General features: G+C 38.5%; 1 long non-coding RNA gene across 1 annotated transcript; it reads left to right on the top strand.

Moving 5' to 3' along the window:
- The first annotated feature begins 8568 nt into the window (after positions 1-8568).
- LOC118829167 lies at positions 8569-23949 on the top strand. Its single transcript, XR_005008988.1, has 3 exons — positions 8569-8863; positions 17177-17280; positions 23909-23949. It is a non-coding gene; the product is annotated as an uncharacterized LOC118829167 (long non-coding RNA).
- The last annotated feature ends 3827 nt before the right edge of the window (positions 23950-27776 follow it).

Genomic DNA, 27776 nt, shown 5'->3' with positions numbered 1-27776 from the left:
AAACGAGACAGTTAAATTAGATAGTTTCCCAAGTCCCCTTCATTTTTTTTAAGTTTATGATTCTATTTTACTGTAATTCTAATAATTACGGATTTACTCATTCCTTTCTTTTAAGAAAAAGTGGTTATTTGGAGAGGGAAAAAGCAAGGAAATTGAGGTTATGTGACTTGCCCAAGGTCACACAGCTAGTAAGCATGTCAAGTGTCTGAGGTCAGATTTGAACTTAGATCCTCCTGACTCCAAGGCTGATGTTCTACTCACTGCACCACCTAGCTGCCCCACATCTAAGTATTTTTTGAGCCCAGGTAGGAGACTTAAATTTATCCATGCTAAGTTGCATCTAGTTTAATTCCATGCATCATTCTAGCCTGTTGAGATATTTTTGCCATCCGTGTTAGTTGTTGCTTTTAACTTTGAGTCACCCGTGAATCTGATAAGCCCCATCTGCCACCATCCAAGTCACTGATAAAAATAGTTAAATGAACAGGGCCAAGGACATATCCCTGAGCAACTCTTTATGAGAATGCTATGCAGGTTCATATCAATTCACTAATCATTAGCTTTGGGTTTGGTCATTCAACCAACAAAATGGTTACAAAGAAATTGGAACTCAACATAAGTGAAGAGAAATTGAGAGCATCTGGCTACCTACCCTCACTGAAGGAATGACTGGGCATATATTAAGGCTTTACTAGATACCAGGCACTGTGCAAAGTGCTGGAAATATAGCTACCAGAGAGTCCCTGTCCTCAAGGAGATGACTTTCTAACAGAGAGGAGACACATAGGGAAAAGGCGTTCAGAGAAGAGTGTCTTGGTTTGGGGAGTCACAGGGATGGTGGATAGACCAATAGGGTAGTCAAGTGACACCCCCTTTTTCATAAGTAATGTAAATATTAATTTGCTTCTAGTTCCCAGAGTAAGAGAAAGAAAAGGGATAGAGGGTGGGGGCATGGTGGAATAATATACTCAGGCAGCCTCAGGTGGGAAAATTACTGAGATAATAAAGTTTGATGCCTAGGGCCAACTCTTCCAGTGAGTTCTCAGCAACCAGGAGAGGAGTTCTAAAGCTTCTCCATGGAGCTCTCATTGGAATAACAGAGTATGTCTTGAAATTATTTGAAGTCACCATTCCCAGGTGAACTCTAGCCAAATAATGATAGTTTAGATCTTTTATTGATACCTAGAATTATATATAAGTTTCTGAAAGACTGCATCATCATCTTTAAATCCTCTCTTAGTGGCAAACACAAGAGCTTGCACATAGTAGTTACTCAGTATAGAGTTTTTGAATGAATGAACAAAAAGCGTGTAATAGTCACCTTGTACCAACCAAGGTCTAGGAAAGACTTCCTGTGGACTCCATTTCTCAGAGGCTTTTTGATGAAGTGTTTCATTCTTCTTTCCTACTCCTTCTCTACTCTGAACCTCCCTCCACACCAAGTGACATATCCTCCTGTGCTTGCTCTCATTTGTATATGTGGAAAACAAAATCTTGACCCCATCTGCTCTATACAGCTTCCAAAGCTATTGGAATAAACGCCAAACCACTACTTTGGAAGCAAATTACCTTGGGATTTAGTTCCTAATCATGTGCACTAAAATGTCATTTCAATGCTTTATCATGACTTGTTCCTACCAAGTGAAAAGGCTTTGATTATGAGCCTAGATCTGTGGCTCTGGCATTCAAGGACTTGACTCATCACATATGGAGAGGCTCATCACCAGAAAGCTGGCCACCAAATAATGATGTTACTGGCTGCCTCAGCCCAGGAAGACCACCTACTAAAGTAGAAGGGGTTATAATCTGTGTCGTTGAGTGGAGAAATGATGAAATCTTCAGTCTCAATTTTGAAAGCTTACCCTTAAAGGAGTAATAAGACATACTATTACATTTTTTGCACTATGATTTTTGCCTTTAGTGGAATATTCCACTTAATATCGCTTTCTTATACTGTTGTCATTGTTACTATCTTCCTCCTCCTCCTCCTCTTCATCTTTAACAAGCATTTATTAAGTGCTTACTGTATGTCAGGCATAAAGTGTAGCTAGGTGGTGCAGTGGATAGAGAACCAGGCTTGGAATCAGAAAAGGTCATTCTCGTGAGTTCAAATCCAGCCTCAAACACTTACTAGCTGTATGACCCTTGGCAAGTCACTTAACCCTGTTTGCCTCAGTTTCCTAATCTATAAAATGATCTGGAGAAGGAAATAGCAAACCACTCCAGTCTACTTGCCAAGAAAACCCCAAGTAGGGTGACAAAGAATAGGACAGAACTAAAAAGGGTGCCAAAGAATAGGACTCAACTGAAATGACTGAACGACAACAACAAAAGTGTCAGGCACTGTGCTAAGTGGGAAGGATTCAAAGAAAAGCAAAATTATGGTTTCTGCCCTTAAGAATCTCACAGTCTAATGGAGAAGCCACACATTAGGTGAAGCAACATTACAGGGGATCACTGCTCAAGTGTAAAGCTGGTGTAAGTACAGAACTCAAGTATGAAATAAAAATCAGCACAAAAATGTGGGAGCTACTGAGTGAATAGAACATGCCGAGACCAGGAAGAAAGCTCATCATATCCTGCTCTACACACTATTTGCTTCCCATTTATCAGACAATACTTGTCCATTGACTCTCACCTGATCATTTTACTTAGTATCTGTTTTTATGACTTTCTGACAGACTCATGTTTTCTTTTGGCTTTCCCCCTGTGGGCTTTGGTGTGGATTTGGTTTATCTGCAGCTACTCCCTGTCTCATATGACCCTGAGTTTTGGATTTATCCAGGCTGTATTTGTGAACTAAGAAAGTCAAGGGTTTCAAGCCCTAAGAGCACTTAATTCTCTAGGACTGGAAATGGGAAGAGCCAGAGTAAAAAGTTCAAGGAAGACTGAGAGGATGGTACCTTGGATTCTTGAAGGGCTTGGAGTATATAGTTGATTGCCTGTCCTCTTCTTGGCAGTGGTTTTCAGGATATATAGCAATCCTACCACCCTCTCTCTCTTTTTTTTTAACAAAATATTATTGCAACCTTTTGCCAGACTGGTAGTGAAATAATCTACACAGATAAGTTGTCTTTTTTAGCTCAAATGTATTCAAATAAAATTAAATTATTACAATTTAAATAACAAGCAAATCTCAGTGGTACAGTGGATAGAACACTGAGCCTGGAGTCAGTAAGACCTGAGTTTAAATCCAGCCTCAGATACTAACTGTGTGACCCTGGGCAAATCACTTTACCTGTTTGCCTCAATTTCTTCAACGGTAAAATGAGTATTATAAAGCACCTATCTTGAAGAGTTAATATTTGCAAAATGCCTAGCAGAGTGCTTGGCACATAGTAGGTACCATAGAAATATTTCATTATTGTTACTATTATAATTATTAAACATAGCCTACATAATTAAATACTGAGAGAATCTTTATAATTTTTATTTGTATAAGTTAACAAAAATAATAACCAAAGTCATAATATTGTTAGTATCTTTGTGCGCTGGGTTTTTATCTACAGCTTCTCAAAATGTGGCCACTCAGAATTCTTTTTTAACCACTTATCATGACTGTCATTTTGTCTTTTTAACAACTACAACAGAAAAAAAAACTCCCACAAAGAAGGTATTATGTAGGGTAGTAGTAAAATTTGTATCATTTTCTTTGATAAACCAGAAAACTGTATATACTTACAGCGAAAATTTAGTATTTTCAGATTCAAATGATTCTTCCAATATCCTATCACAAATAGAAGCTTATTAACCATTCATGTTCACATGGAGTAGGAGCAAAAGTTTGTCCATTTGTATTTAGAAGTATCTTGGCTTTAAAAATATAGTGGGAATTATTCTGATAGATGGGTCAAATGACTAATAAATGTCTTTACTTTTTTATGTTTTCAGGAAAGGATTTTTTTTAAATTAGGAAACGAATTTTTATTTTGTAAATTTATTATGAATTACTCTTTTTCACAAATGCAGTTATTAATTTTATCTTTCTGAACTACAACATGAACATTAGCAACATATACTGATTTTTCTTAAGAATAGTTTTTTAAATACCCACCAAATATGCTAATTACAGGGGAAGTTTTTAAAAAATAAAATGGATTTGCTGTACCTTGATAGCACAGTGCCTGGCACACATTGAGTGCTTAATAAATACTTTGTGGTTGCTGTTCAACCACGTCCAACTCTCTGTGACCCCATTTTGTTGTTTGTTTGGTTTTTGGCAAAGGTAACAGAGTGGTTTGCCATTCCTTCTTCAACTCATTTTACTGATGAAGAACTGAAGCAAACAGGGTTTAGTGACTTGACCAGGATGACACAGCTAGTTAAGTGTCTTAGGCCAGGTTTAAATTGAGGAAGAAGAGTTTTCCTAATTCTAAACCCTGTCCTTTGCCACCTTAATAAGTGCGCTTACTGAGGGATTTATTACTATCTCTAAGAAAACGACCATTTTTCTTTAAACTGGAACACTCTTTGAAGTGCTTGTTATGAGAAAGTCAGGATTTTTGCAATAACATAGAAGCACCCTGTACTCTGCTCCCATATCACACAATTTATACTTTCCTGGTTCTCCTTTATCTTAATGTCTTTTCTCTGCTGATTATCTCCAGTTTTTATATCTACCTATCTCTCTCTCTTTCTCTCTCTCTCTCTCTCTCTCTCTCTCTCTCTCTCTTTCTCTCTCTCTATGTGAATGTGTATATAAAATCATTCTATACATAATTCTAGTTATCAGTTCTTTCTCTGGATGCAAATAGTGTCTTCCTTCATAGAACCTTTCTAGTTAATTTGGGGATTTATAATAGTCAAAATGAACTAGTTGCTCAAAGTTGTTATTAAAACTATATTGCTGTTACGGTATACAATATTTTCTTGGTTCTGCTCATTTCAATTTTAATTGTTTTTGCAGGTCTATCTGTGTTTTTCTAAAATCAATGTGCTCATAATTTCTTATAGCACAGTGGTATTCCATTATAATCACATATCACAATTTGTTCCTCCATTCCCCAATTGACAGATATTTCCACAATTTCCAGTTCTTTGCCAGCACAAAGAAAGTTGCTATAAATATTTTAGAAATATAGGTTCTTTTCCTCTTTCCCTAATCATCTTTGGAAATAGACCTTGTAATGGAATTGCAGGTCAAAGGGTATAGGCAATTTAATAACTCTTTGGGCATAAATCTAGAGTGCTCTCCAAAATGGTTGGATCAGTCCACAGTTCCACCAACAGTGAATTAGTGTCCCAATTTTTCCACATCCTCTTCAACGTTTATCACTTTCCCCTTCAATTATTTTAGCCAATCTTATAGGTGTAAAATGATTGCTCAAGGTTGTTTTAATTTGCATTTCTCTGACCAATAATGGTTGAGACTGCTTTTTTAAAAAGTATTAAAGGCTTAATCAGGGGATAAGTATTCATTATTTGGTAAAACTTGGTAAAACTGGAAAGCACTCTGGCAGACTGGGCATAGACAAATATCTTATACCATTTACCAAGATAAGGTCAAAGTGCATCCATGACCAAGATACAAAGACAGATATTACAAGAAAATTTGGAAAACATGGAACATGTTACCTATCAGACTTAAAGATAGGTGAACAATTTATGAATAAAGAAGAGATTGAGTAGTATAAGGTGTAAAATGGATAATTTTGATTACATTAAATTGAAAAGTTTTTTTCTATAGAAGTAAGAGAAATATAGCCAAGATCAGAAGTAAAGCAGAAAATTGGTGAAAAATTATAGATAGTTTCTCAGGTAAAGGGCTCATATTTCAAATATATAAAGAACTTTGTCAAATCTATAAGAATACAAGTCATTCCCCAATTGATAAATGGTCAAAGGATATAGGATTTTTCTGATGAAGAAATTGTGTGTGACTATTAATTATCCTTTGTTTATTTTAATTTTCAAAAGTTGCAGTATTTGTGGAAATGAATTTATTGAATCATAATATTCAAAATACATAATGATGAAGAATATAACACATTATGCTACATAAACTTTGTGTTCTTATCCTGTGAACAATGCAATCACCAAACTCATCTGTGTCATGAGCCTATACTGATTGATAGAAATAGTGATAGAACATGCCCTCATTGAGATTTTACAAGCATCAGCTCCAATTTGACTTTATTTATGTATGCTAGATTAAACAGTAGCTTCACTGTATCCATTGTCAATTGGAATGAATTTACCATGTTCATCTCACTTTTATTGACTTTGACTTGAATTTTGTTTTCTTTGAAAAAAAGCAGGTATTTCATGTAACATTTATACCCAAAATTATCCATATATTTTGGTCATTGACGTAAGTCCCTTTCTGACCTCCCCAACAAAGGCTAATCCTCTCCGCATCTCCTACTTTGGAAAACGCTCTCCTTAGGAGTGACAGTATTTGATGTGAAACTCATCATCTGATCACTTGTAGAATTTATTAGAATAAACTTCTCTGAGTCTCAGTTTCCTCATCTGTAAAATGACAAGGCTTAGGCAGATAACCTCAGAAATCCTTTCGAGCTCTAAATCTATGACTGTATAGTTGCAGAAATTTAATGCAATGTTAAAATTGCAAATGAAACTAAAGAAAAATTCTCTGAATAACATCCACTTGGCACCACTGTACATGTATATATGTTGCTATTTATTCAAATCATAAAAACATGCCCCACGCCCCAAACCTCTGGGCATATGTACAAGAACATTGCAATGATTAAAATAAATAAATAAATAACGTGACTGCTATGCTGCAATGTCTTTCAGGATAAAAGGAACCTTAACCAAAGAAAGAAGAAACACACTTGCACTTCATTGCAGCATCATGGGGAAAAAATTTCAGAGACAGGATTCTAGAACACCCAGCCACCAAAGAATCTCCTAATGGGAAAGAAATGAGCTGCAAAGGAACCCAGAATGAATCCATGAAGAATCGTGATTTTTAATAAACAGCATAAACCTACAAGGGGGACATCTGACAAGGTCATTTTGGTCACATCCTCTGCCTCCAAGCAGTACCATATGAGGATATAAGTTAGCGTATATCCTACTTTAAAACTGCCAGGCCAGCCCATGCAAATATTAATACACTTATGATTGAAGTGTTTTCTCATTTTTTCTCTCTATCTGTGTCTCTCTGTGTCTCTGTTTCTCTCTGTCTCTCTCTGTCTCTGTCTCTTTCTGACTCTGTCTCTCTGTCTGTCTCTCTGTCTCTGTCTCTATCTCTGTCTCTGTCTCTGTCTCTCTCTCTTTCTCTCTTTCTGACTCTGTCTCTCTGTCTGTCTCTTTGTCTCTGTCTCTCTGTCTCTCTCTCTCTCACTTTCTCTCTCTCTCAATTTCACTTTATTCTGTTCAATCAGTTCAATTTATCCAGTACTGACTATGCCCCTACTACGTACTCAGTGCTACGTGAGGTATTGCGCAACATCCAATGTTATAGTGGTTAGATTACTGACCTTGGAGCCAGAAAGACCTGTAATCAAATCCTGCCTCAGACACTTACTGGCTATATGACCCTAAGCAAGTCACTGAACCTTATTTTCCTCATCTATATGATGGGGATAATAATGACCCAGTATTGTGTCCCTCGCCGTATTGTTGTGAAGATCAAATGACACAATATACCTACAACATTATACAAATATCAGACCTTCTCTAGGTGGCACGGGGAAGGGGGAGGGGAACAAGCACTTATTAAATGCTTGCCAGGCATTGTGCTCAGAGTTTTTAAAATATCATATTATCTCATTTGACATTCACAATACCCCTAGCAAGTAGATGCTGTTATTATCCTCATTCTACAGTTGAAGAAACTGAGACAGATGGAGATTAAATGATTTACCCAGGGTCATGCTGCTAGTAAACATCTGAGGCCAAATTTGAACTTCAGTCCTTCTGACTCCAGAAGTCTCCAGACTCTTCACTGCACCATCTATTACAGATAGAACTCAGGACTAGTAATTAGAGACATCTGGATTCAAAACACTTACTAGCTTTAGCACAACCTCTCTCAGCTTCAGTTTGCTCACCCACAAAATGTTGTTATGACATAGCACCTATTTCATAGGGTTATTGTGGGGATGAAATGAGATAGTATTTGTAAAGCACTTTGCAAGCCTTAACAAAATTATAGAAATGTGTGCTACTATGTATGAAATAATAAAAGAAGTATGAGATATAATCACTGCCCTGAAGGAAATGGCTAGTAAATGGCTCTAATTCTTCCTATCTGGAACTTCTGAGAAGAGAGGAGATGACTGACTGGTCCCTCCATACCCTCTGTAATGTTTCTGAAAGACATCTCTTGGATTTCTTCTTGCTAGATTGAAACACCACCAGTATCTTTAACTTTCCATCACAAATCTAATTTTTCATCCCTTAAGGCATGTTTATAGCATTGCCTCCCCAAACCTCTCCAGGCCCCTCTCAAGTTGCACTGACCCCAGAGGGGCATTGATTTCATTGGGGTTCAATGAACTTTCATGTTTGCATTTCCAAAGGTTGGGGGATTTGTCGGTGTGGGGAGATTGCTTTCCATGTGAACATGTAATGGAGAAACTTCCAAAGATCCAGGATCCAGGTCCAGAATTTTTCCCAAAGGTCCAGAAGCTATTCTGTGGCTCATCTAACTATTTTACTTTTGCTCAGTCCTCAAGGCAGGATTTCTTCCACGGATCTTCAGTTTCTGCTTCTGTTCCAAGCTCAAACCTGGAAAGAATAATCTTTCTCACTTTGGAGCTGACTGAAATTCAAAGGTGCAAACATGTCAGTAAAAATGATGGGGAAATAGCATCTCCATGCTGCAGAACCTCCCCAAAAGGCTCAGTTCCAGTTTGACTCAAGAAATGACTCATGGCGTGAGTGGGAGGTATTCTTTTCCAAGCTATTTTGTACTGTTCTGATTTATACATTTTTTTTAGTTGAGTGACCCCCCTCTTGGGAGCTTGCTGGTGGAGGGTTCTGTCTATCTTCTCTTTTCTTTATTTGTGCACTTTTTTTCAGTGAAGACATAGGTTGGTGTTGGGCAGCCAGGAGATGAGAGAACATGTGGCTGGAAGAAAGAAATCCCTTCCCAGTTCTATTGGAGTAAGGAGGTGCTGGGACCCCCTAGCTAGAAAACTGTCAGAATGGATTTGCCAGAACTTGAGCAATTGGGAAGGCTAAAAGCTGGACAATTGAACTCCCATGAACACATTTGTTCAAAACTGGAGATTGTAGTTCTTGGACAATCAGCAAAACTTAGCAAACTCCAAAGGAAGAAATGGTTTAAGTTCACAAATAGAGAAACACAAATATTCTCCAATCAAGGATTTAAGAAAACAAAGTTAATCAGATTTACTAGATTAACCGTAAAAGACATTTCCTGAGGCCATTTCTTCCAGTCCATTGTTTGCATGTGTTCAAAATGAGTAGTTAAACTATTGTAAAGATCTCTGAAGATGTAGAGTACACAATCCCTCTTGCTGAAACTGTTCTATCATTCAATCATTCTTTTCAAAAAGTAGTTCTTTCAGATATCTGAAAAGATTTTACTGCTCTTACTTCTTTTTTTGTTCTGTTTTCTGCTGACATGCAGCATAACTGTCTTAAAGCCCCCCTTATAATAAAACACTATTTACATGAGACTATTCCTATTAATGTAGTTCATGAGCCCCTACCAGTGTATTAGCCATTAACAATCCTGATAGTGGATTCAGTTAGTTATAGCAAAGGCATTTGCTAAAATGATACAGTAAGAACAGTTGATCCAAAGATTTCCCTCAAAACCTGTGTTGTACTCTCCCATAAATATGGAAGTATTTATGGGGAGACTGGAATCTAACTTACAATACAATGCAGTGAAGCATAGATGTAGAATGTAAGTGTGGCAAAGGGTAACACAATTCTTAGTACTAGAATTCCTCCCTCCCCTCCCCTCTTCTCTTCTCTTCTCTTCTCTTCTCTTCTCTTCTCTTCTCTTCTCTTCTCTTCTCTTCTCTTCTCTTCTCTTCTCTTCTCTTCTTCTTCTTCTTCTTCTTCTTCTTCTTCTTCTTCTTCTTCTTCTTCTCCTTCTTCTCCTTCTTCTCCTTCTTCTTCTTCTTCTTCTTCTTCTTCTTCTTCTTCTTCTTCTTCTTCTTCTTCTTCTCCTTCTCCTTCTTCTTCTTCTTCTCCTTCTCCTTCTTCTCCTTCTTCTTCTTCTTCTTCTTCTTCTTCTTCTTCTTCTTCTTCTTCTTCTTCTTCTTCTTCTTCTTCTCCTTCTCCTTCTTCTTCTTCTCCTTCTCCTTCTCCTTCTTCTCCTTCTTCTTCTTCTTCTTCTTCTTCTTCTTCTTCTTCTTCTTCTTCTTCTTCTTCTTCTTCTTCTTCTTCTTCTTCTTCTTCTTCTTCCTCTCTCTCATGAAGTCCTCACATGGCAACTTTTAAGATCATTATCTCTGCTAGTCATGTCACTAAGCTCTAGTTTTAAGGTCTACTCCTTTCTTGGGCCTATAAGACTCTTCTCAGCCATGAGCCCTAGAGTTGCATCCTTCCTAAGTATCTCTCTGTATGCATGTCTGTCTTTGGGTATGTGTCTCTGCTTCTGAATGGGTGTATTTTTGCCTATTAGTCAAGTAGTCACAGTGATATGGTCAACGTGGGTAAAGTGAAGATTGAGAGAAGAAAAAGCCCCCCTACCTCCTGGCCCTCTGGACCAGGTGAATGGGTCTGCCTCATAAAAAGCTCTCATATTTAGACCTTTCAACCATTGGTTTTACCAACCACTGGTTCCCATGACTCCACCTATAATATGTTTCTTTCATATAGTGGCCTTAGGGGTATAGGCCTATAGGGGTTTTTTAGGCAATCAGAAGACATTTTCTATATGCTGTCACTTTTATTCACCCAAATGGCCAAGTCCCTATAATCCTCTCAAATTGATCAAGTACTTGGACATATTGTTTTGAGGTTAAAGATAAGTCACTTAACACCAACTTTACACTTTTTCATTATATTTTTCACTTTCCTTGACTCCATAAATTGAGGCAAAGAGAGAACTCTCTCCCTTACAGTAGATTTAAAAAATCAATCAGCAAGCCATTATTAAGCAATTGCTATGTACAGGCACTATGTACAGACACTGTGCTAGCCTCTGATGATACAAGGGCAAAAATGAAACATGCTTCTGCCCTTAACAAGCTTAAATTTGATAAAAGGAGAGAAAATGTATATTAATAAGTATATACAAGATAAATACAACATAAAAAATTTTTGAAGGGGAGGACATAAGTAACAGCTGAGGGAAATCAGGAAAGACTTCATTCATATAGAAGATATCATAAGTAATTTTGAAGGAATCAAGGAATTCTAAAATGTGGAAGAGTGAGTATTTAGTAAAAGGATATGTTCTGTGGAGTTTGGATTCAGTCAAAGGGCTGTACTTGAGGACCTAACGGGCCACATGTGTCCTCAAAGCTGTAGGTTTCCCACCCCTGGGCTAGAATTTGGGGTGGAATCTAACAAGATGAATTTTTAAAGGGAAAAAATACGTATAAAGTATCGACTTGGGTCTAAAAATATCACCTTTCTAATCCAAGATGGGGGAGTCATGCCTTGATAACATTTCCTCTGAAAAATGTCTGGGGTTATAGTACACTTCAGGCTTGAAATGAGTCAATAGTTTGATATCACCAAAACCAAAACAAAATAAAACAAAACAACCAAAATTATTTCAGTCTTGCCTGTCTTAAAGAGACATAAAGTCCAGGACTAGGAAAATAACAGGACCTCTATACTCTTCGTTGGACAGGCCATATATAACTAGAATATTGTTCTCATTGCTAGATACCATATTTTAGGAAGGATAGTGACAAGTTGGAATGCATCTGGAAAGAGGTTCTAAGGAAGACAAAGAACTTTGAGATTAGGCCATATGATGGTTGGTTGAAGGAATTGAATGTTTAGCCTGGAGATTTGGCTTGTTCTACTTGGCCTAGAGGGTAGAACTAGAGGAAATGGGTAAAATTTGGAGAGGGATGGGGATAGGAATAGGAATAGTGACTAGAACCATGACCCCATTTGTATAGGGAACTCTCCAGTGAAAATATACCTTCTGCAAAAGCAAGTCAGCACTTTCTCTGCCACTTACAGTCTGAGAAAGTTTCATAGAGCACTGAGAAGTCAAATGACTTGCCCAGGGTCAATCAATCAGTAAACATTTACTAAGCGCGAATTATGGGCCAGGCACAGTGGTAAGAGTTGATCACACAGTCTATGTGAGACAGAACTTAAACCCAGGTAATTTTGGTTTAGAGTCAGGTTAGAGTTAGGTTATGCCAGTGTAAGGGCAAGCAAAGTGGGACTTTTCACTGTTTTTTCTTTTGGAGTGCTTCTCAGCACTCAGGATATCAAGTGCCTTTGATTGAGTCTTGCCTTTGTTTCAATCAAGAGTCATTGATTGAATCAAGAGTCTTTGATGACCTGCTTAAGTCCCAAGAAAACCTAAGTCACATGAGTTTGAGTCAAAGGTTGTGATGCCCTCTGACCCTGAAGAAGTGTATATATATATATGTATTCTGAGGTTAGCATTTTGCTTAGGGGCTCACTCATTGGAGGAGTGTTCACGTGATTTGGCCAGATGAGACTCTGGGTAGCTGTTAAGGAGTCCCCTGACTTTGAAAACTCAGATGTTGGTGCTTCTCTCTCTGATAACTATGCATGTATTTTCTTGGACAGACAGTTAGAAGCCCTGTCTGCTGATTTGTATTATTTTGCTCTGTTTATATAATTTCTGCTTGTAATTTCTGTTTGTGTTTTCTCTGAAGTTCAGGATGCTGACTTTTTCCTCTGAACTAAGTGAATGATATATGCATGTTTAATTAAAGTGAGATTGTAGTCCCCTTAAAGTTTCTTTCCTTAGAAAAGCAGATCAAAGAACCTGTGCTAGCAGCCCTCCTGTGTGTTGGTGTTATTGACCTTACACCTCCACAGCAGCTGCAAGCAGCATTGTTGTTACAGCCAGGGCTGGAAAGATGTACATTTAGGTTTGATGGAAGGGGGGAAAATGAACTCATATAACAAGTAGGATTGTCCAAAGGTAGAAAGGAGGTATTAGGTTTTCTTTAATTAGAGGTCTCTGTGCAAAGGTTAAATGACTATTTGTCAAGTTAAATGTAGAAAGTCCTTATTTCTCACATAATTTGAACAAGATGGACTCAGCAGTCTTTTCTGAACCTGAGATTCTATGATCTCTAAAGATCATACGATATTGCATAGAACCTTTCACATTATACAGAGTAGGCAGTTACATACTCCACTTTTTAAATAAGGTACTATATTTTTCTGTTAACACATCAGAAACTGAGGGAATGGAAGCACATTGGAATGGATTACCTTAGAACTTAGAACCATGCATAGAACCCCCAAATATTTCTAAAGCTGCTAAATGTGACTCCTCACGACTATGCCAATAAATATTGGTGTCAAACTCAAATAGAGAGAGATCCCTGCCAGCTTCATATTGACTTAGAAAACTACAAATTAGCATTATCTATGTTCCATTGTATTTTTATTCACTTTAGTAATCATTAACTAATTACATTTCACTCTGGAGTTTTGTGGGTCACAAGCTTTGAGTTTGATACCTCTGCCTCTGAAGGTATTCCTCCACTTTAAACAAAGTTTACCCTTGAAATCCAGACTTACACAATAAAAAAAAATGGATCGAAGAGTGTTTCTTCACTTAAAAATAATTTTTTGCATTTCTTTCAATAAAAAAGATCAATAATAACCATTCATATAGCATTATAATCTTTGCAAATTATTTTACTTATGCTAATCTTATATGTAGGCATTATCTCCATTTAACATATAAGGAAATTGTGGCTTAAAGAGGTTAATTGACTTGTCTACCTCATACAGCTAAAAATGCCAGAATTAGGGTTAAAACCCAAATCTTTTTCCTTCAAGTGTCCTTTCCACCATACTGCATTACTTCTTTCAGTATATTTGAAATCTGGTCCAATTAATAAAACTTTCTTTTCCACCCAATTGTTTAGCAACATACCTAAAGCATTTTATGTACATTTAGGAATATATATAAAGCAAAGTACTCCTACCCACATAAATATTGACATTCACTCCCAAGTTTGGTCTTGCTGGCTTTGTTGAGATTTTTAGCCTGGCGCCTGCATAGAACAGCCAGCCTAGAACATTTGTCCACCATCGGGACTCTCTAGTCTAATAGGATCTATTAATTTGTAGGCTTGAAACTGGGAGGCAGTATGGTCCAATGGAAAGAGGGCTGGATTTGGAGTCAGAGGACCTGGGTTCAAATCCTGGTTCTGCTATTTATTACTTGCTACTTAACCTCTCTAAGCTTCAGTTTCCTCATCTGTAAAATGATGCCATTGGACTAGATGACCTCTGAGGTTCCTTTGACTCCAGATCTATAATCCTAAAACAGGTAATGCTTTCAATAGTCCAGCCAGAGAAAAGGGAATAGAAATGGCCAACACTCTCTTTTATCCAAGAGTTCATTAATCATGATATGTAAATCATCAGCTCTTCCCCCGAGCTGCACCCACACCCATCGCCTCTGGACCCTATCAAAAACACGTGTTCGGGTTCATTTATTTCTTTCCCCAAGATCCCCTTTACTGTCTCATTTCCTTGATGGTCTGAGCCTGATGAGGACCCAAGGGGAAACCTCAGAATGGGATATAGTTCTAAGCCAAGCCTGGACAATGTTCTTGGTAAACTGTACTAGGGCCAAGAGTAGGAGAGAAAATGCTTAGGGTTGGGGCTGGGAAGAGAAAAGCCAGGGGGACCAGACTCGTCTGGCAGAGAGTGCCATGGTGCCTCTGTCCAGGCATCCACTAAATTGTTGTTTCTGTCAGTAAGCATTTATTAAGTGCCTACCACGTGCTAGGCACTGTTCTAAGCACAAAGAAAGGCAAAAGACCATCCCTGCTCTTCAGGAACTCATGTCTAATGAAGCAAACAACTATGTATAAACAAGCTCTATACAAGATAAATGGGAGATAATCAACAGAGGGAAGTCACTAGAATCAATGGGGATCAGTAAAAGTGTCTACATTGTGTTTATTTTTAGATTTTATTTCAAATCAGAGTTTGTATTGTTAGAAAGGAGGCTTCAGTTTCTATCATTCAGATGTCCTTTCCAAGGGACCTCTAGCCTAGAAGAGAAGGCTCTTCACTCCCCTCCTCTCTTCCCTACTTCCAGGCTAAGAAGAGCAGCCAGAGCTTCACCCATTTTTAACTTCAGTCTGAACTTTTGAATGGTGATAATAGTACTCAGTCTTGGTCATTTTCCATTCTTGTCCAGGAACTCAGTGGTGGCCCACCAATGATCATCATTTGATTATCCAACAATCTAATCCAACAATCATTTATCAAACACAAAACACTGCTCTGGAGATGCATGAGACAAAATGAAAAAACCCTCCCTTGAGAAGCTCACATTCCATTGGAAGCACTGGAACAATATATCACTTGCATAAACAGATAAGTGTAGACACAAAAAATGAAGAGGTAGGGCATTAATAAACTTCTCCAAGGAGATAATACATGTACTGAAGCTTGTAAGAAATGACCTATCCTAAGGGACTAAAGCAAGGAGGGAATGTTTGCTAGGCTTAGTAGTACCAAGGGTAGGAAACACAATGATGAGTTCTGGAGAACATCGAGTAAGACAGTGGGACAAGTGAAAGGGAATCAAACTATAAAAGTAGGTTGGAATCAGGCTGTGGAAGGATTTAAATGCCACTTTGAAGAGTTTGATGGAAATCTTGGAGGCAGGAGGGAGCCATCGAAGTTCCTTGAGTGGGATAAGGAGGAACATGACATGGTGACTCTTGAACATTAAGAAGGTAATTTGGGCAGCTGTCTGGAGGATGGGTTGAATATGGTAGACTCTGGAAGCCAGGCTTCTAATTAGCAGGTTGATGCGATAGTACAGGGAAGAAGTGATAAAAGAACCTGAACCCAAGAAGTGGCCATGGATATGAGAAGAGAGAAGGGGATGAATTCAAGAGATTCTATGGTGGCAGAATCAATAAGATACTCTCTTCTTCTGCAAAAAGGACCATCAAGAGAGCAGCCCAAATTGTGCCCTTATATATCTCTGGCCTTTTCTAACTCTTCTCCTTCAAATGATTCACTAGTTCAACAGATGTGAACACTGAGTAACTCATTACCCACTGAAATACAGAACTTGATTATGGCCTTAATTTCCTATCAGTTACTTGTGAGCACTCATCTGAAAAAATAAAACAAGACAGAACAGAAGCCAGGCCTGGCTCTCCGTCCAGCTCCTTTAGCAACTAACCCAAGTTTCAGAGGTCCAGGAAGAGCCTCCTTGGCTTTCCAGGAGAGGAAGCAGAGAAAGATGGGCCCCCTTTCCAAAGCCTCACTGAACTGACACAGATTCCCCATTGCTGCTGATTAGTGCTAGAAGGGTGTCAAAAGAGTCCCTGCAGGCATTTTGGCAAGTGGAGTTTGGCTTGGAAATGATATGAATGGCGATTTCCTAATGGGGCCCCCAGGCTCGGTGGATGTGAACTCATAGTCTCAAAGAGGACATTGAAGAAAAATGACAGAGAGACAAAGTTGAGGGCTAAGTTGTGGCTCCATAGGACAATTCTAACTTTCCCCAGATATTTCTCTCCTCTGATTATTTTAATTCTGCAGACACAACAAATAGCCAGGTCTACATTCTGGTGCAGTAGGACCAAATGGTTCCCAGGGCTGCTGATTACCTGCCACTGGCCCCTTGCCCTCAGGCCTAATCACATACATGTGCAGATACCCTTGAGTTTCTGGTTCAAGTTTAACTCAGACTCTAAGGATTTATGACAAAATTTACCTTCCTTGGTATTAGCACTGGTTCAGGAGGCTAGTCTGTGCCTTAACTTTCAGAACAGGGTAGGAATCTTAGGAGAAATCTTGGTTTAGGTATAGAACAAATTCAGCTATGATGCATTCTTTCCTTTCAACAATATAAATATTGGATGAATAATTCAGGTTAATGGCGAATGGTAACTTAAATTTATATAGTGTTTTTGTAATGCTTTTGTATATATATGTATATATATAGATGCATATATATATACATATATATATAGTGTTTTTGTAATGTTTTTGTAAAGGGTATAGGACTTGAAACCAAATCTTAGATTACACATTCAGACTTCTTTCTATTTTTCAGAAATCTTGGACATGAGACCCTTAAAGTTGAGAAAAGAGGGGAGAGGGACATATACCGTGTGTCCAGAGCAGCACAATAATCATCTCTACCTCAAACTTACCATGGTAAATGTACCTTCTTTAATGAGTGCTCAATCTCATGTTATTTGGCAGGTGTAGTGTGTGTGTGTGTGTGTGCATGCGCGCGCGCACGCACGCTGCTGTATGTGTTTATGAGTGTGTTTTGTATACACGTGTGTATGTGTGTGTAGAGGGGGAAAGATGATACTGGGGATGGATGTGGAATTTTTCACCAGAGTGCAAGATGTTGCTCAAATCATACCTATAAAGTAAAGGACCAAGTTTTGACCATATTCCAACTTGATTTAGTGTATAGAACTCTAGACTTGGAATAAGGAAGACCTGGATTCAAATTCTACTTCTTCCTTTTTTTTAAACATATATTTATTTTATTCTGAACTTAAGAAATAAAACAAGCATTTCCCTAAGACTCATTTGCTGAGTGACCATAAACAAATCACTTATATCTCTGAGTCTCAGTTTCTTCTGTAAGATGAGGATAATGATACTTCACAGCACTGTTGCAAGTCCTATGAAAGAAAATATGTATGTGTGTGTGTATACAAATATGTATTATATATTTATATGTGTATGTGTGTGTATGCACACACATACACATACACACAACAAAATAGCATTTGTTATTGCTGTTGGTAGTTGCTGTGGTTGTATTTACTACCCCATAATAAATTCTGCTCTTGCTGCTGTGCTTATCATGGAGTTGTCCTGTGTGGGAGCTGAAGGAAGGACTCAGGAATCAGTCAGTCAACAAGCATTTATTAAGTTCTTACTTTGTGCCAAACACTATGCTGTCTATATGATAAGAGGGCCCCATTCCATTCTCGTGCAGCTTTAAATCTTTCACCCTTTAAAATCTACCTGTTGGTTCTTGATTTGACCACTGGAGGCCTATAGATAGACTCAATCAATTGACCAGAGTGGGAGATGTAGCTCAAATCATACCTATAAAGTAAAGGACCAAGTTTTGACCATAGTCCTACTTGGTTTAGTCTATAGGGCCCTAGACCTGGAGTCAGGGAGACCTGGATTCAAATCCTAATTCTATTTTTACATATATACATATACTTATTTTATTCTGAACTTAAGGAATAAAAAAAGCATTTCCATATGACTTATTTGCTAAGTGACCATGCACTGACATGACCTGTGTCTTCCTCGTTTAGCTAGGGGGAGGATCTTTCCAGAATATTCACCCCCTCCACTGGATTAGATGGAGGCCAAATGTGGGAAATTTATTTTACTTTTGCTTTGCATACTTGTTACAAAATTTTTTTTGTTTTTGTGCCTCCCCCATGAGGAGGGGGAAGGAAAACATGTTTTTGATAGGTGCAAAAAAAATAAAATTTAAAAGAAAAAACAATGGTTGCGGCATGTATTAAGAACTCACTCAGTTTATTAGCAGAGAGGTTGCCCCAATAAGAATCTTCCACCAGCACAGTACGAATTGTGTCAACAAGTGAGTAAAGTACCATATTTGAGAGGACAAAAGGGGAACTTCTTCAACCTTGAGGAGGACCTTGGCAGCTTGGCTACATGCCAGCTGAGAGAAGTCAGAGGCCACTGGCCTGTGTTACACCTGCCTTGTGTTCAGCGCATATACCTCTGGAGAGAGGCAAACTGGAGTCTAGAGGTATTATTGAGGGATCTTAGCTGAAGGACCATGCACAAAGCCATCAGTCCTGATACGAAGGCACTCATCTTACAAGCTGCATGAGTGGTGTACTTGTTTTACTGCTCTACCTTTCCAGTGCCATGGAAGAGATCTATCTATGACTTCTCACTGCCACGCTAGAGGTCTATGGCTTTTTAACGCTACACAAGAAGTCTGTGATTTTCCACTCTAAGCAATAGGCCTACGGCTTTTCAAAACCACACTGGGAGTATCTTCGTTTCATTTCCACAGCTTTTTGAACTCTTAGCGAATGCTTTTGTGATTAGAAAGCTAGACAGTCCAATACTTTTGATATGAGAAACCTAAATGAATTAAAGAACAGAGGCATTTCCTTCCTCTGGATATAATCCAGCTTGTCAATGGCCTTCCTAAAATGTGGGCCTCACAACTGAACACAAGGCAGTATTCCAGATGTGGTCTAACCAGGAAAGAACACAATGGGACTATCACCTTCCTTCTTCTATTAATTCCTTCTAAGATCACAGTCCACCACTAATATTAGACTCTATTAGCTCATTATGTCATAAAATGACCCTGTATCTTCGAAGCCTACGCTAGTGGTACACAGGCTCTGGGTTCAATTATCACCTTTATGGAGATGACTGCAGATCTATATATGCAGCCCTCTTGAACTCTAATCCCGCAATACCAATTTCCTTTTGGATAGCTCCACCTGGATGTCAGATAGGCATCTCAAAGTCAAAATGCCTCAAATGGAACTCATCACATTCTTCCTCCCATAAACATTCTAATTCCTGTTGAAGTCACCACCATCTATCCAGTTACTGAGGTCCACAACCCCATAATCATAGGTTCACAAATTTATTGTGGGAAGAAACCTTAGAGGCCATAGAGTCCAACTCCCCATATTTTACAAAAGAAGAAACTGAGGCACAGGAAGGTTAATTGACTTCGAGGTCACACAGCTTATATTTAAAGCATGATTTAAAGTCAGGTCTTTCTAACTCCAAGCCAGCACTCTATTCATTATGTTATCATCCTTGACTCTTTCTTCTCTTTCATCCTCTTCTTCCTTTTTGAACCAGTTACCAAAGTTGATTTCCCATGATCATATCCACTCCTACTTTCTACTCATACAATCCTGACCTGAATTCAACTCCTTATTCACTCTCACCTGGACCACTACAATAGTTTTTGAGTTGTTTTTCTTTTTTTCTACATCAAGGTTCTCCCTCATTCCAACCCATCCTCCACTCAGCTGCCAAAGAGATATTCTTAAATGATAGATCTGACCATGTCTCCTCCATATTATAAAGATCGTTTGGTATTCCATGTTATCACATCCTGACATTTAAAGACCTGCACAATCTGTCTCTGGATAACCTTTCCAGTATGATGTTGTATTAATCCCCTTCCCATTCCCTAATGCAGTCAAATCAAACTCTTGGCTATTCACTCTATTTGACATCTCATCTTCCTCTTCTATGCCTTTGCATGGGAAGTCTCCCAATCCTGGAATGTTCTTCTTACTCATCCCCATTTCCTAGAATACCAAGCACCACTTCCTACCATACAAGGCTATTCCTGATTCCCTCCACTGTTCTTCCCCTCCTAAATTGCTTCCTTATCTATGTACACATTTCCTCCTCCCAGGAGTTTGTAAACTCCTTGACAGTTTATTTTTGTATCCCTACTACTTAGCATAGCCCCTTGCAAATGGTAAGTGGTTAATAAATGTTTGCTGAATTGAATTTAATTACCAGATCTTACTAAGTTGGAAAGGTCTCTAGGACAGACCTAGTAATGTACTCTGTGTCTGAGAATAAATTGTGAATCTACTTAACTGGAGTCCCCTTCAGTCCAAATCTCTCCATCTTGACTCTCAATACTTTGTTAAATGTATCATTTCAATGCAAAGTTATCAAGCTCTGTACATTTCCTTGTCTAGCAATTCAGTGATTCCCCCAGCTGCTAGTACCTTCACTCACTAAGTTATGATGTATTTATTTTGAATATATTTCATATATCCAAATACATATACCGTATTTCATATATTCATTTATATGGTCATCCAGGTGCTGGTCCCTTCCCCCCAAAGTTATGTTGTATTTATTTTGAATGTATTTCATGTGTCCAAATACAAATATCATATTTCATATATTCATATACATGATCATCCAGGTGCTAGTACCTTCCTTCTCAAAGTTATGTTGTATTTATTTTGAATGTATTTCATATATACTTATTAAGTGTACAGATTTTCTTCCCAGTAGAAGGTATGCTCCATGAGGATAAAGACTTTCCTGTTTTCCTTTGTATCACCAGCGTAGACGCTGGCACATAATAGAAGCTTACTAATTATTTTTCAGTTTATTAATTGATTTATTGAAAAAGGAAAATGAATTTAGTCTGGTATGACTTGTTCTCAGTGAACCCATGGTAGTGCCTAGTGAACATTGCTCTTATAAGGTCTTACAAACTACCCACTTAATAATTAGTTCTATAATTTTCATGTTTTTCCATACCATCTCTTTAATAAGAAAACACATATATGGCCCCAACATACAATAGATTCAGTTATTCATTTGACCAAGAAAAGCACATATAAACTTTTCTTTGTGTTCCTTATATTACAATGTTCTTTATTACACATGTAATACAAAGGCTAATGATGTTGTTAGCCAAGGAATTGCATTCCCTGTGGTAGAGTAGTTCATCCCCACCTTTTCTGAGGCCCCAGATAGCCTATGTCTTCAAGACATTCCCATTATAACTAAAGGGTTGGACTAGGTAACTTCTAAGCAATTACATCCTGGAGCTAGCTTCTATTAGCTTATGAGTAGCAAATATTAAATTTTCAGTGTGAGTTTTTAAACTTCAGAAAATTGGAAAATGCTACAGATCAGGGATTGACTTATTATTTTGATGATTTTTTAGATTTAAAAAAGTGGTGGAGAAAATGTTGGTAATCATGATTAAACTTAAATGTGTGTGTGTGTGTGTTTGGGTTTTTTGGGTTTTGGTTTTTTTTTTGGTCTGGAGAGCTCATTTACCAGCACATCCCTGCCTCTAAGATTCCTTCCAAATGGAAATGAGCCTATGACATTAAACCATTCACCTTCTACCTGGGCTTGGAGAGTATGGGTGGGGGTAGGGGGCAGAGCTGTGGTGAAAAGCCACATGTGCCTAAGGCAGGACATTTTTCATTTGTTGGAATTCCTTCTCTTCTGTTTACTTATGTTATTTTCTTTCAAGTGGAAAAGCAAAATTGATTGTCACATGTGTATAGAGTCCTGAGAAGCTGAAGAATCTTCCAGCAATTCAGAGCACAGGCATTAACTCACCCGGTACTGAATCATGAGTCATAAAGCCCATGAACACATAGTCCACCTGAGGGATGGAATCCCCCTTTACGTACAACTCGTCTGAGTGTGAGACAATTCTTCATTCTCTGCTCCTCCTTTAATTGGGAGGAAAGTGTCATCTCTTTGCTTTCTCTTTAACAACAGGTATCTAATGGGGATGTAAATGAGTTCAAAAGAAACCACTTTTAACACCTCATTATACTTAATGCTGGGCAAGTCAGTGGGGGCATGTAAGTCTTTATCTAAGGGGGAAAAATTGGGTGGCTAAAAAAACCATATGTATCTGTTAGACCCTGACGGGGAAATAAAATAGATGAATGAACCTGGAAAAATGTTTTTGGTGTCCATTTATCTAAATATCCAGGCAAGCATAGGCTGTGTATACATTTATAGATATACACTTATATGTAGCATATACCTTTCATCCCTAATGGGTCTTAATGGTTATCCATTACTCTTTGGCAGGCAGGGAGAATACGATTCAGTGTCAATGTTTTAAAAGTACATTCCAAACATAGCCTGTGTGCAAATGTTTTAAACTAAGGGAATTAATGGTAAACATGGCTATTGATTTTTTTTTTCTTTAAAGTGTTGCCCTATTTTGTAGGGTCCAACAGATTTCTAACATCTAGAGCAGACCTGCACAACTTGGCAGTGAGTAGGGGCCAAAATTATAATAGGCTAAATTTCTTCAGGTCACAGAGAGGTTAGACTAGAGACCCATGGTTGGTGCCATGGGTCACATGACAAACAGAGGAGTGTGCAGTGTCAGCCCTACATTTTTCTTGGGCCACCTGAAATCCTTTGGGGGGCCATATGTTATGCAGGCCTGATCTGCCGTAACTGCTTCTGGACCCAACAAGGCAGATGGGTATATAGCTTGGTTGATTAGATTATGAACTTCTCAAAGGCAGTGACACTTTTTTGGCTTTCATTGTATCCCCAGTGCTTAGCACAGTGCCTGGCACATAGTAGGCACTTAATAAATGCCTATCGGCTGGCTGATGTTCAGACAACATTCAGTCCATGTGAAGTAATAGAAGCAGCATGGTACAACGGGGTGAGGGATGAACTTTGAGCCCTGGGAACCAAGCTCATATCCTAGCTCTGCCAATTACTTCCTGGGTCACCCTGGACAAGTCACTTGTGTTGGTAAGCAAAATGGACTCTTAGCACTTAGTTCAACAAGTGTGCTTGAAAAGTTTGGTTTGTTTCCTTTGAATAATTCAGTGTATTTCACTGAGCCTTACTAGGTGCTAAGCCCCAGGCCCAAACCCCTATTAGGTGTAAAACCTATGTGGGTGTGGGTTGGTAACTAAGGTGGGGCCCAAAGTAGGGCTAACTCAGGGGAGGGTCTAGTTTACAAATGAGTTTGAGTGACAGGTTTGGGACATCAGAGGATCTTAGACCACGTGGGTTTAAGTCGTCTCTTTGTGACAATTTTAGGTCACGTGGGTGAGTTGCATGTGTGACTCACCCCTGATGCTGAAAAAGATATAAAACCAGGGGTTGGCCTTCTGTTCTTTGGAGCTCTTTCCGACAGCAGTGGTGGTGCAAGTGACTCTGGGCCAGCCCATGTTATGAGCTCCTGGGCTGAACCCAGATGTTGGTAACTGTGAATTTTATTAGGTCTGTCTGTTTGTGATTTGATTAGGGCTCTCACTCGTGATGGTGCTGATGCAGACTCCCGGCAGCTGTAGCTAAGGAGCCCTTCAGCTTGTAACCCGGATGCTGGGACTTTGTTAAACTCTGGTAACTATGTATTGGGATTTGAATCAGACAAGGTCTGTCTGTTGATGTTTGTACTTTGTTTGTATTTTGTTCTGAAGTTCAGGGTGCTGGATTTTTCCGCCTGAACTAAGTGAATGATATTTGTATGCTTAATTAAAGTAAGCTTGTCAATCCCTTAATGTAGCTTTCCTTAGTTAAGCAGATCAAAAGAACTTGTGCTTTTGCAGCGTGCTTGTTGTTGGGGTTGTGTTGGTCTTACACTCCCACAACAGCTGCTAGCTGGATTGTTGAAACATCACTTTACTTCTTAGGGCCTCCATTTCTAAATCGGTAAAATGAGAGATGCCAGAGGATTTTCTGTCCTTTTGGAGCACTGTCCAATATTTTTTAACAATAAGTCGGATGAAGATATTGATATCAGTTCATGGATCAGAAGAAAAGAAGCTGGGAGACGCAGTTAATGTTTTTGGTGGCAGAATTTCCTACTTCTCTAGTTGTTCGTAATCAAGCTGGTGACACATTACTGACCCCTCACACACTCAGCGCTCCAACCAAGCTGACCTCCTGCTGTTTCCTGGTCAGGACATCCCATCTGCTGCTTCAGAGATCCTGATGCCTAGGAGGTTCTCCATCCCCACTCAGGGACCCCTAGCTCCTTTGAAGGCTCAAGTGCTATCTTCCTTATTCTGGTTGTTAGGTTCTCCCTGTAAGAAGGACCTCAGTAGCTTCACTGACCCTGCTAAATGAAGAAGCCCTAGGAAACCTCGAATCCCCTGGGTTACTCTGCCATGCAAGGCCTGCAATCAAGGGTAAAAGCCCTCTTCCCATTTTTAGGAGTTAGAATATCGACTAGCCACGCATTCCCCAAACATCCCCCAACTCCTCTTACCAGCATAAATCAGCACCAATTCCTCAACCTTGATCTGCACATCAGCTTTAGGCTCCTGCTTCCTTCCTTCTTACACCCCCTGCCCCCCACCTCCTCCTGCTTAACCTACATAAAAATTATCTATCTATCTATCTATCTATCTATCTATCTATCTATCTATCTATCTGTATGTATATATGTATGTATATGTATGTGTATATGTACATATACACACATGCATACATGTATATATACATATATGTAGATATACATATGTGCGCATATGTATATCTAAATATGCACACCTGTATGTATGTGTGTAGATGCACATATATACATACATATACAAATATGTATGTGTATTATATATACACACACATACATATTAATATGTAGGTATATGCAAAATATATATCTGTTGTTGCTCTTAAGTTATTTTCTGCCTTGTCTGACTCTTTGTGACCCCATTTGGGTTTTCTTGGCAAAGATACTGAGGTGGTTTGCCATTTCCTTCTCCAGCTCATTTTACAGATGAGGAACTGAGCCAAACAGGGTTAAATGACTTACCCAGGGTTACACAGCTAATAAGTGTCTGAGGCCAGATTTGAACTCAGGAAGATGAGCACTCTATCCGCTGTACCACCTAGCTGCCTGATTTATGTGTATTGGTTTTATTTTGTGTGCATATATATGCATATGAATACATATGCAATATATGAATTTATGTGTATCTGTATATATTTAATTATCTATAACTTCACGTGCATGTATAGTATATACACACACATATATAGACATACCAGTATGTATACAACACGTATAAATCTATAATACCTAACATATATACACATACATATGTGCATATACACATCCATACACATACGCACACACACAAACCCACTGGAATTTACCAGTTTAGACACCCAGTTGCTCCACATTAGTGGACCTGACTTGTTCCCATTGTCCCCAGCTATCCTTCTTATTATGGATATTTCCCCTCAATAACATAGACTTGCTTCCTTGCACTCTGCTGAGTCCTGACTCATGCTGTCTTGTTTCTCCCAGTTCTGCACTTTGGAATCATGAACCTCACTCATAACTGTATTAAGACATCTTAAATTTGTACCAAAACCAAACAGAACACCACAACACTCAACAACCTTACTTTTTAAAGTCTCACCTAGATGATTTTACCCTTTTCCCTTACTGGTGTCTGCCTCCTACAATTTCTCCTTTGCACAGCCAACATTCCATTCATTCAGACCTAATATTCAAAAATCTCCCAGGGTTCTCCATTGCCTAGGGGCAGGCATCTTCAATCTCTCCTTTTCTCCAGCCTCCTTCTCCTTTGACTTCAAATATTTCAGGGCTCCTTTATTCTGCAAAAATCTTGTCTTTCTCATTACTTCTTCAAGCCAAACTACTAGAAAGAGTTGTCTACACTTACTGCCTCTACATTGAATCGCCACCCACTCACCCCTATGTAAAAACTATTTTCTGCTCCCAAGTCTTCAAATGAATCAGCTCTCTTCAATATCATGAATGACCCATTCATCTCTATTTCCAACTGAGTATTTTTGCATCTTCATCTTCTGTGGCTTCTCTGGAGTATTTGACCTTTGATCACCCCCTCCTTCTGGCTACCCTCTTCTGCCTTGTCCTCTCATGGTTCTCTTGCTTTTCTCTGATTACTCCCCTTCTGCCTCTTGCTGGGTTGTTTTTTTTTTCTTAATCTCCTTCCCATAGCTTAAATGTGTGTATACTCCAAAATTCTGCATTAAGAACCCATCCTTTCTAGCTACAGTCTCTTTCTAGATGCTTTCAACTGCTTCCAGGGTTTCAAAAATTACGTCTTTCTATACAGAAGACTCTGACAAATGGATCTAGATTTTAATTGAATATCCAATCCAATCCAATAAACATTTATTAAAATACCCACTATGTGCCAGGCACTGTGATAAGTACTGGGGATACAATTAATAAAAAAGACTCCCCGTTCCCTTAAGAAACTTACATTCTAATGAGGAGAGACTATGCACAATGGGAGGCCAGAAGCAGGGATGGAGGGGTGGGGGAGGGGGGAGACTAAGAGGCATCTCATTCCATGGAGATGAAACCAAGCAGGGCAGCAGATGTGCCAATTCCTGCCCCCTCTAAAGGAAGGCATTGGGTGAAGTTTGGTACTCTAGTCTCTAATCTTCCAATCAGAAGGGAGAGGAAACTGAGGGTGAAGTATCAGTCAAGGCCTGTGTTAGTGGCATGGGGATCAGATAAGAAGTGATAAGTATAACCTGGGAGGGGCATCTTGTTCCATTGGAGTAGGATATAGGATATAGGATAATGAATACACAAACTACTTAGTCTAGTTTTGGGGGTTTTCCATATTTGAGTGTGGTGATGTGGACAAAGACAAATGGGAAATTTTGAATCAGAATAGAGAAAATTAAACCAACTTCTATAAAAATTGCCAGATATGTTTAAAAGTAGATATTTTTTAAAATGACCTTTAAAAAGTTTGGGATGATGTTTTATATTTTACAAAGACAAGAAAAATAAGTAAATGAACTATCCTTTTGCTAAAATGGTTAGCAATTGATTACAAATTAAAAGGGGAAAATAACACTAGTATCATATATTTCTCATGAAACCTCTTTTTGCATAATATAAAACAGATTGTGTCAAATAGCCCATGGACCACATATGGCTTGCTAACACTCCAAAGTATGGCCCAAACCAGATTAAAATATAATTGGAAAATATTTAACAAAATAAATAAAAATATAACAAAACAGAGATAATATTACATTTTAAAACTTAAGTCAGTAGTTTGTGGCTCACTGGAATTCTTATATATGAATTAATGGTTCCTCATTTCTATTTAAATTTTATACCACTGATATAGAATACCAGGGTTTCAAGGGAC

The sequence above is a fragment of the Trichosurus vulpecula genome, chromosome 8 (genome assembly GCF_011100635.1).
Source record: "Trichosurus vulpecula isolate mTriVul1 chromosome 8, mTriVul1.pri, whole genome shotgun sequence".
In the NCBI taxonomy this organism is placed as follows: domain Eukaryota; kingdom Metazoa; phylum Chordata; class Mammalia; order Diprotodontia; family Phalangeridae; genus Trichosurus; species Trichosurus vulpecula.
This window is presented reverse-complemented; position numbering and strand designations above follow the sequence as displayed.